Source organism: Phocoena sinus, chromosome 7 (assembly GCF_008692025.1).
Source record: "Phocoena sinus isolate mPhoSin1 chromosome 7, mPhoSin1.pri, whole genome shotgun sequence".
NCBI classification, from domain to species: domain Eukaryota; kingdom Metazoa; phylum Chordata; class Mammalia; order Artiodactyla; family Phocoenidae; genus Phocoena; species Phocoena sinus.
In genome coordinates this window covers 114,371,359-114,379,144 of record NC_045769.1, presented here as the reverse complement: position 1 = coordinate 114,379,144, position 7,786 = coordinate 114,371,359, and the positions used below count along the sequence as shown (strand labels likewise).

The following is a 7,786-nucleotide window of genomic DNA, read 5'->3' as shown; positions in this document are numbered from 1 at the left end:
CAATAGTGGTATATTTTAGTTGCTAAAATTCTATGATAAAGAAACAAACAGGAAAGATGAAAAGTCAGTCCTCAACCCACCTCCCCCAGAGCTCCCTGCTGTTGACGGTTCTCTGCACAGGTGCGTGTGTACATCTGTGTGAATGCACGTGCAGGAAACGCTGCGAAGGGGGAACAAAGATGCAAAGGGGGTCCTGCCGATGCTGTAGTTCTGCATCTTGCTTTTATTTTCACTTACTAAGCTGAGAACCTTTCTCAGGGCCAGAGCAGAGTCGTGTTATTGGCTGTTATAGTTCTTCGTCATGCAGCCACCTTCCTGCCGCGGGACACACAGGTGGCTCTGCTTTCTTCTTGCCCTAGTACAGACCATGAGGCATGCGACTCCTTCGGCGTCTGGCAAGGATATGTTCCTAAAAGTGGGACTCTTGGGTCACAGAGTGCATGCATTCTACATGTGGCTAAGCCTGCCCAGCTCCGCTTCCCGCTGAACGAGGCACTACGCCCGTCCCGTGTCTGTGGCACAGGTGCAATCCTGACCCTCCTTTCAGCTCTGCCCCCACCCCCACCGTGGGTTTTTCCCGTGACTGCTGAGGTTAGGGACCTAGTCAACTGTTCACCGGCCAGGAGTGTTTCTTAGTCTCTGAGTTACCCCTTTCTCTCCTTTGCCCAGTTTTCTCTACTGGGCTGTATGTGTCTTACTTATGGGCTCACGGAATCTCTTTAGATGTCACACTATTAATCGGTTGTCCGTTGTACATGTTTTAAATATTTTCTCACAGTCAAATGTCCTTTAACTTTGTTCCTCGTGTAATTTTGCCACGCGTCAGCTTTTTATTTTTATGGCGTCAAATCTGTCAGGCTTTGCTTTTCTAGCTTCTGGATTTTGTCTTGCTTCTGAGGATCTTCCAAGACCTTGAAAATATTCTCCTCTCTCTTCATCCAGTGATTTTTTTTTTTTTTTTTTTTTTTTGTGGTACGCAGGCCTCTCACTGTTGTGCCCTCTCCTGTTGCGGAGCACAGGCTCCGGACGCGCAGGCTCAGCGGCCATGGCTCACGGGCCCAGCCGCTCCGCGGCACGTGGGATCTTCCCGGACCGGGGCATGAACCCGTGTCCCCTGCATCGGCAGGCAGACTCTCAACCACTGCACCACCCGGGAAGCCCTATCCAGTGATTTTTATAGCTTTGTTTTTCCCTTTCACAGGCTTGATCCATCTGAAATGTATTTTGTGGTGTGACACTCCCTTTCTTGGGAAAGCTGGTCCAGCCTGGGCACACACACAGAGGCTCCCACTGGCCCATTCTCCCATCCACCCATCCCTTCACTCGTGCCCTCCACAGTGTCCTGAGGCTCCACTACGGCCCCAAACACTGAAGATACAGCAGGGCCTGCCCTCACAGGGGTCACGTCTGCGTGGGGGAGACAGGTGGCAAACGAACAAACACGCGGTTAGCTAATGCGACTTCAGGTAATACGGCGGGGAATGCGACAAGGGGACAGAGTTGACACAGAGGTGATATTTTCAATTATGTAGTCAGGAACGGCCTCTCTCAGAAGACAGCCAAAGCCAGAGATGCTGAGACATGAGGGAGGAGCCGCCTGGCTGCCTGGGAAGGTGCTCAGAGTGGAGACAGCAGCAAGTGCAAGGCCCCTGACGGGGACGTGCTCCCCCAGGTCAAGGACAGCATGAAGGTCATGTGCTCCAGGTGGGGGCTGAGGGGTGTGGGATCACGGGGCCTCAGAGGCCCCTGGGAAGGGGCAGGTTTCACTCCGTTATTGGGAGTCTTTGATGGTGGCCTTTGGTACATGCGGTGTCTTAGGAGGAGGTGGGCAGGTGGGCATGTGTCTTTCTTTTCTGTCGGCCTGAATGTGGGTGCAGGGGCCCCATGCCACACTCCCCACACTGCACTCTCACTCCTGTGGGCTTTCTTTTTTTAAATTTATTTATTTTAGGCAGTGTTTGGTCTTCATTGCAGTGCACGGGCTTCTCCTTGCGGTGGCTTCTCTTGTCGTGGAGCACGGGCTCTAGGCACGCGGGCTCAGTAGTTGTGGCACACGGGCTCAGTAGCTGTGGCTCGCAGGCTCAGTAGTTGTGGCGCCCGGGCTTAGTCGCTCCGCGGCATGTGGGATCTTCCCAGACCAGGGCTCGCACCCGTGTCCCCTGCACTGGCAGGCGGACTCTCAACCCCTGCGCCACCAGGGAAGCCCTCTCCTGTGGTCTTAATAGCCACTAACATGCAATGTCACACCCTGGCATATAGGGAGCCTTCCGCGGGCATCTGAGCACAACTCATTGGAGCCTCACACCCAAAAGCTGCCACTGTGAACTCCTTCACTGCCTCTGCAGGCTCGAGAGAAGGAGCTGGCGACGGAGGCTGGTCACCGGCTGGCCAGGGAGGCCACGCAGAGGACAGCAAGCCTGCCACCACCTGGACCAGCGGAGGCTCAGCCTTCGGCTGCACACTGCTCCCTGGACTTGGGAGACTGTGACAGCCGGTCACCCAGGTGATGGCACGCATGCCTCTTCACACTCCGGGAGGGTCTGCAGAGCTGGCCGGGACGAGGAGGGAGTCCCGAGCCAAAGTAGGAGGCATAGCTGTCAGGGCTGGCCCAGCGCCGGGCCGAGGCCCATCCTGAGAGGCAGCAGGGAGGGGCAAGGAGAGCCTCAGTGCGGGGGGGGGGGGGGGCGGAGAAGAGGGGGGCTATCCCAAGGGAGGGGGCAGGGACTCAGAGAAGTGGGGAGACAAGGAGCGACCCCACAACATGAAAACAGTATCACAGTTCACCAAGGGCTCATGACACCAGGCTGTGCTGAGAGGTATCACTCAGGGCAGGCTCCACGTCCCACGGGCGTGAACGCTGAGATTCCAACCAGGCCTACCTTCACCTCCGGGCCTCTTTTCATTTCTTTATTAACTCTTGTCCTTAAGAGGTGCCAAACCAAAGCCTCCTAATGCCATCTTTGCCCATCCTCGGGAGGGAAGGGTACAGCCAGCAGCAGAGGCAAGCAGGGTACCTGGGCCAGGGGTCATCTGGAGAAAGAGAGCCAGGCCAGATGCACAAGGTCCGGGAACCCAGGCCTGGGCAGACACAGATGCGCTTGGCAGGTGGGGGGCCTGGGAGGGAGGGGGAGCATGGGGACAGGAACGTCCCAGGGCCAAGCTTTCTCGGCCCGGCTTCCCACAGAGGGGTTGGGTGTCGTCCCTGGCCAGAGTCCACCATCTCCCCCCCACCAGGAGGGCCGTGCGGAAGGGGCACTGGGGGTGAGGTGGGCGGCAGGGCCTCCAGGGCAAAACCACGTAAGCTCTGGCCGACAGACTGAGGTGAGGGCTGGGTGGGGGCGGGCAGAAGGGCGAAGCAGGAAGAGCCGCAGCCCTGCACATCACAGGTCACGTCCACATGAGGGTGGACGCACTTCCGGTCAGGTCTCTGGAACTAATGATAACCTTAGGCAGAGAAGGATACAGATGCTCCACACACACATTCCGGAACTCAGAACCATTCAGTTGTCTCTCCAGACCCCCTGACCATGGCCCACAACATCCTCTTCAGCCTCAACTCCACCGGGGTCCCCAGAAGTTCCCAGACACCTGGCCTTGAACTTGTCTGTTCCCCTCCCCTCACCCCGGGGTCCTTGATCTGGCGCCTCTTCCCCCAAGACCCCTCCTGCGGAGCTTTGATGGCTGGCCTCCTCTCATCCTCCCGGCTCTGCCCTGGTGAGGCCCTTCCTAGACCCCCATCCACCTTCTCCAGTATTCCCTTCCCACGCTATACACAGGCTGTCATGCTTTGTCACACATATTACTAACTACAAATAGTCGTTCTTTATTAGCTAGTTAGCTGGCGGCTTAATCAGTTATTCGGTTCCTGGTTTACGTCCGCCGCCCCCCCCCCCACCCCGCCCAACTTGGTCGTAGGACCCAGAAGACAGGGACATTGCTTGTCCTACTCAGCACTGTATCTCTTTGCTTAGCACAAAATGGCACAATGTCTCTGTTGAATGAATGAATGAAAGATTGCATCTACTGGACACACGTCCCCTGAGCACTTACCGAACTTTCCAGCACAGGGCAGCTCAGATGAAAAGGACACGGCTTTCCCCCCCGCACCCCCAGGAGCTCCCAGAACCGGGGGTCACCTTTGTTGTCAGCCTGGCCCCGACCCAGAACCTCAGCCCTGACAAATGGGCTGCCCTCCGCACCCCAGGCCCCTCCACATCTGGCTTAGTTCCGGGGGCTCCTGCCCAGACGTTCCTGAGGCCCTGACCCTGCTGCTCCCGGAAGCCCTGCTCTTCCCAGGCTGAAAGTGACCTCGGATGAAAGCAGGCACAGACTGAAAGGCAGGGGAGGGACAGACTCCTCTGGGGCAGCAGAGCCCAAGGACCCTCATCCCTCAGGAGGGTGGGCAACAGCTGCAGGCCCCTGGAGGGTGGATGCCCTGGAGGGGGAGGGGCACGGTGTGAGCCAGCAGTGGAGGGTTGACCCCCCCCCCCACGCAAGGGATGAGCATGACGACCTCCAGCCCCCATGCCCTGGGGCCCAGGGGTGCCGAGGACACGGGCTCACCTCACCGCTGGGGAAGGCCTTCAGGCTCAGTACCCCCGTCACCAAAGCACACAGCTTTGGGAAAATCCAGCAATGCAGCCTGGACACTTCGGCAGCTTCAGCTCAGTTTTTTCAGAGTATGAGACCACTTGATTCCAATCTCTTGATTCCAGCTCACAAAGAAGTCAAAAGAGGCTGTAAGCACATGGAGACAGGGACCCCATCAGTGAGGATGCTTCCACTGCAAGGAGCAGAAAAAACCAACCAGAAAAGGCACTGAAGAAAATTTTACAGAACAAGGAGTCTTGAGGAAGGGCAGCACCAGGTTGATCAATTCAGCAATTCAGTGACATGGACCCAGGTTCTTTCTGTGTTCCGACTCGGTTCCTCAGTGCGCGAGCTTTGTCCTCAGGCTAGCTCCCCTCATGGTTTCAACATAGCTGCCAATGTTCCAGGCATTGCACACAGACACCACGGAGGGAGAGAGAAGGCACCTCTTGGAACGCGTCTCTTTAGTCGGTGGGAAACCTCTCCCGGAAGCGCCTCCCCCAGCTCATTTCCTCTCGCACCCTATTGACCAGAATTGTGTCACATGCTTACTCTACACCAATCACTGACAAGGAGCTTGGGATTACCATGTTTGTCTGAGAATAGCTGGGATTACCATTGAACCACAAGTGGAGGAGGCATGGACACCAGCAAATCCAAGTCGTACCAGTAAGGTGGACAGCCGTTGAGGACGGGACTGGCTTCCAGAACAGAGAGAACAAGGGGCGCCTTCAGAAACACAGAGTCCCACGGGCCCCATGCAAGATGGGTGTGTGGAAGACTGGAAACGCAGCCCTTGACCGCCTAGGCTCCCAGGTGACAGCGCAGCTGCGTGTGGACCCCCGCCAGGGCCAGAACTGCAGATTAACAGACAAGGGAGCTTGTGAATCAGACTGGACGCCCGACCCTCTGGGCCGATGCTGTCCAGTGTGGAGCGCTGGGCTCCATAAACCTTTTGTCAGAGGAGCGCCTACGGAAGTGAATGAACTCTGGCTGATGGGGTTGGCCTCGACTCAGAAACCGGGGCCTCCACCTCTCCAGAAGCACCCAGCCCAAGCAGCTGTGGGCACCTCCCATGCTCCCAGGAAAGATAGGCGCCTCCCCGGATGGTCAGTGAGGGAAAAACCCCACCCTCTGGGACTGCATCCGCTTCCTGCCGAAGAATCTTCTCGGCCCTTTACAGGCGGGCGGCTTCCCAGAGACTCCGGAGGCCCTCAGCCCACCATGAGGCTCCGCAGCACGGGAAGGGGCAGAAATGGACCCCGACCCCCCGGCCCAGGGTCGTATCTCCCCGCATCATTAGCCGCTGTCGATGGAAAGTCAAATGACCCTTGAGTGGGAGGCGGCACGTGGAGGAACTTACCTGCTTTTAGAGCCAGTTTTCCCATCTTGTCATCTGCTCTTAGCTCAGGGCTGAGCTAAGGCTGGTTCTTCCCAATTCCCAGCTGCAGTGTCATGTGACCTTTCGGAGCCCAGGAAGGCAACAGAACAGCCCCCACTTGGGCCACGATGTTGCAGCCTTCAGAGATTTCAGGGTGAGCTCAGGCGGAGGGGTCGTGGAAAGCCAGAAGCTGAAGCTCTTTTTAATTTTCAGATTAGTTTCTTATCGATGAGCCTATCTAATTCGCTTTACAGCCCTGTAAGCCAGGCGACCTGGGGATTTTCATGCCCATTTGACAGATAAGGGAATTGAATAAATTGCAAAGTCCCACCTTGGGTGAGTGACAGAACTGATATTAGAATCCTCCCAGACTTATATATCCGGACGAAATTATAAATAAAAAAGATACATGCATCCCTATGCTCATAGCAGCACTATTCACAATAGCCAAGATATGGAAACAACCTAAATGTTCACCGACACATGAATGGATAAAAAATGAGATGTGGTCCATATATACAATGGAATACTTTTTTTATGGCTGAGTACAGCCATAAAAAAAGAACAGAATGATGCCATTTGCAGCAACATGGATGGATCTAGAGATTGTCATACTAAGAGAAGCAAGTCAGAAAGAGAACGATAAATACCATCATATGGTATCACTTATATGTGGAATCTAAAATATGACACAAGTAAACTTACCTGCGAAACAGAAATAGACTCACAGACATAGAGAACAGACCTGTGGTTGCCAAGGGGGAGGGGCGTGGGGGAGGGATGTATTGGGAGTTTGGGATTAGCAGATGCAAACTAGTATATATAGGACGGATAAACAGCAAGGTCCTACTGTATATTACAGGGAACTATATTCAATATCCTGTGATAAAACATAATGGGGGCTTCCCTGGTGGCGCAGTGGTTGGGAGTGTGCCTGCCGATGCAGGGGACACGGGTTCGTGCCCCGGTCCGGGAAGATCCCACGTGCCGCGGAGCGGCTGGGCCCGTGAGCCATGGCCGCTGAGCCTGCGCGTCCGGAGCCTGTGCTCCGCGACGGAAGAGGCCACAACAGTGAGAGGCCCGCGTACCGCAAAAAAAAAAAGAAAAGAAAAATGGAAAAGAATATGAAAAAGAACGTATATATATATATGTATAACTGAGTCACTTTGCTGTACAGCATAAATTAACACAACCTTGTAAATCAACTATACTTCAATAAAATAAATTAAAAAAAAAAACAAAACAGGGAATCCTCCCAGCCCTCAGGATGCTCTCTGGGTGAGTAGGCCCTGCACTGGGATGGGGCCCAACGCTGTCCTCTCCACTCAGGCCCCCTCCAGCAATGCCTCCTTTTCATGAGACTCTTTCCCAAGGCACCAGGCTGTCCCTTCAGTTGGTTGAAGCCTCACGAACAAGGCTGACTGATGCACTCTTGGTGGTGATGCGATGCTTTGAATTTAGCTACCAACTGGGGGAGTCACTTGCGCCCGGTTGACACCTTCTCTTGTCAAAGATAACTGAGGCAGGCCTTGGCCTACTTGGCCCCATCAGCAGAAAGGACACAAAGTCTCTCTCTCTGGGGTGCACAGAGCCCCAAGATGCCCAGCCTGCTGGCACTGCACTTGTTGGCAGCTGATCTTCTGAAGGACGTGTGCTCCCTTGGACCGATAAGGCAAGACCCAGTTCCAGCATCCTCGGTACCCCATTGCGAGAGGCTGCCCCAGCGCCTGCTGGGACCTGAGCCACCAGAACATGGCCAGCCTTGGTCTCTGCCATGGGCGTGTGCCCCTCCCATCTGGACCTGTGAAAAGGATG

General features: G+C 55.3%; 1 long non-coding RNA gene across 2 annotated transcripts; it reads right to left on the bottom strand.

Moving 5' to 3' along the window:
• Window positions 1–2,892: 2,892 nt before the first annotated feature.
• On the bottom strand, window positions 2,893–6,478 carry LOC116756310. 2 transcript variants are annotated; one of them, XR_004350625.1, is made up of 5 exons: window positions 5,954–6,478; window positions 5,258–5,447; window positions 4,835–4,982; window positions 4,564–4,737; window positions 2,893–3,444 (listed from the first exon to the last, which is right to left on the bottom strand). It is a non-coding gene; the product is annotated as an uncharacterized LOC116756310 (long non-coding RNA). The 2 variants fall into 2 exon arrangements; XR_004350624.1 differs by having other exon boundaries at window positions 2,893–4,737.
• Window positions 6,479–7,786: the final 1,308 nt, after the last annotated feature.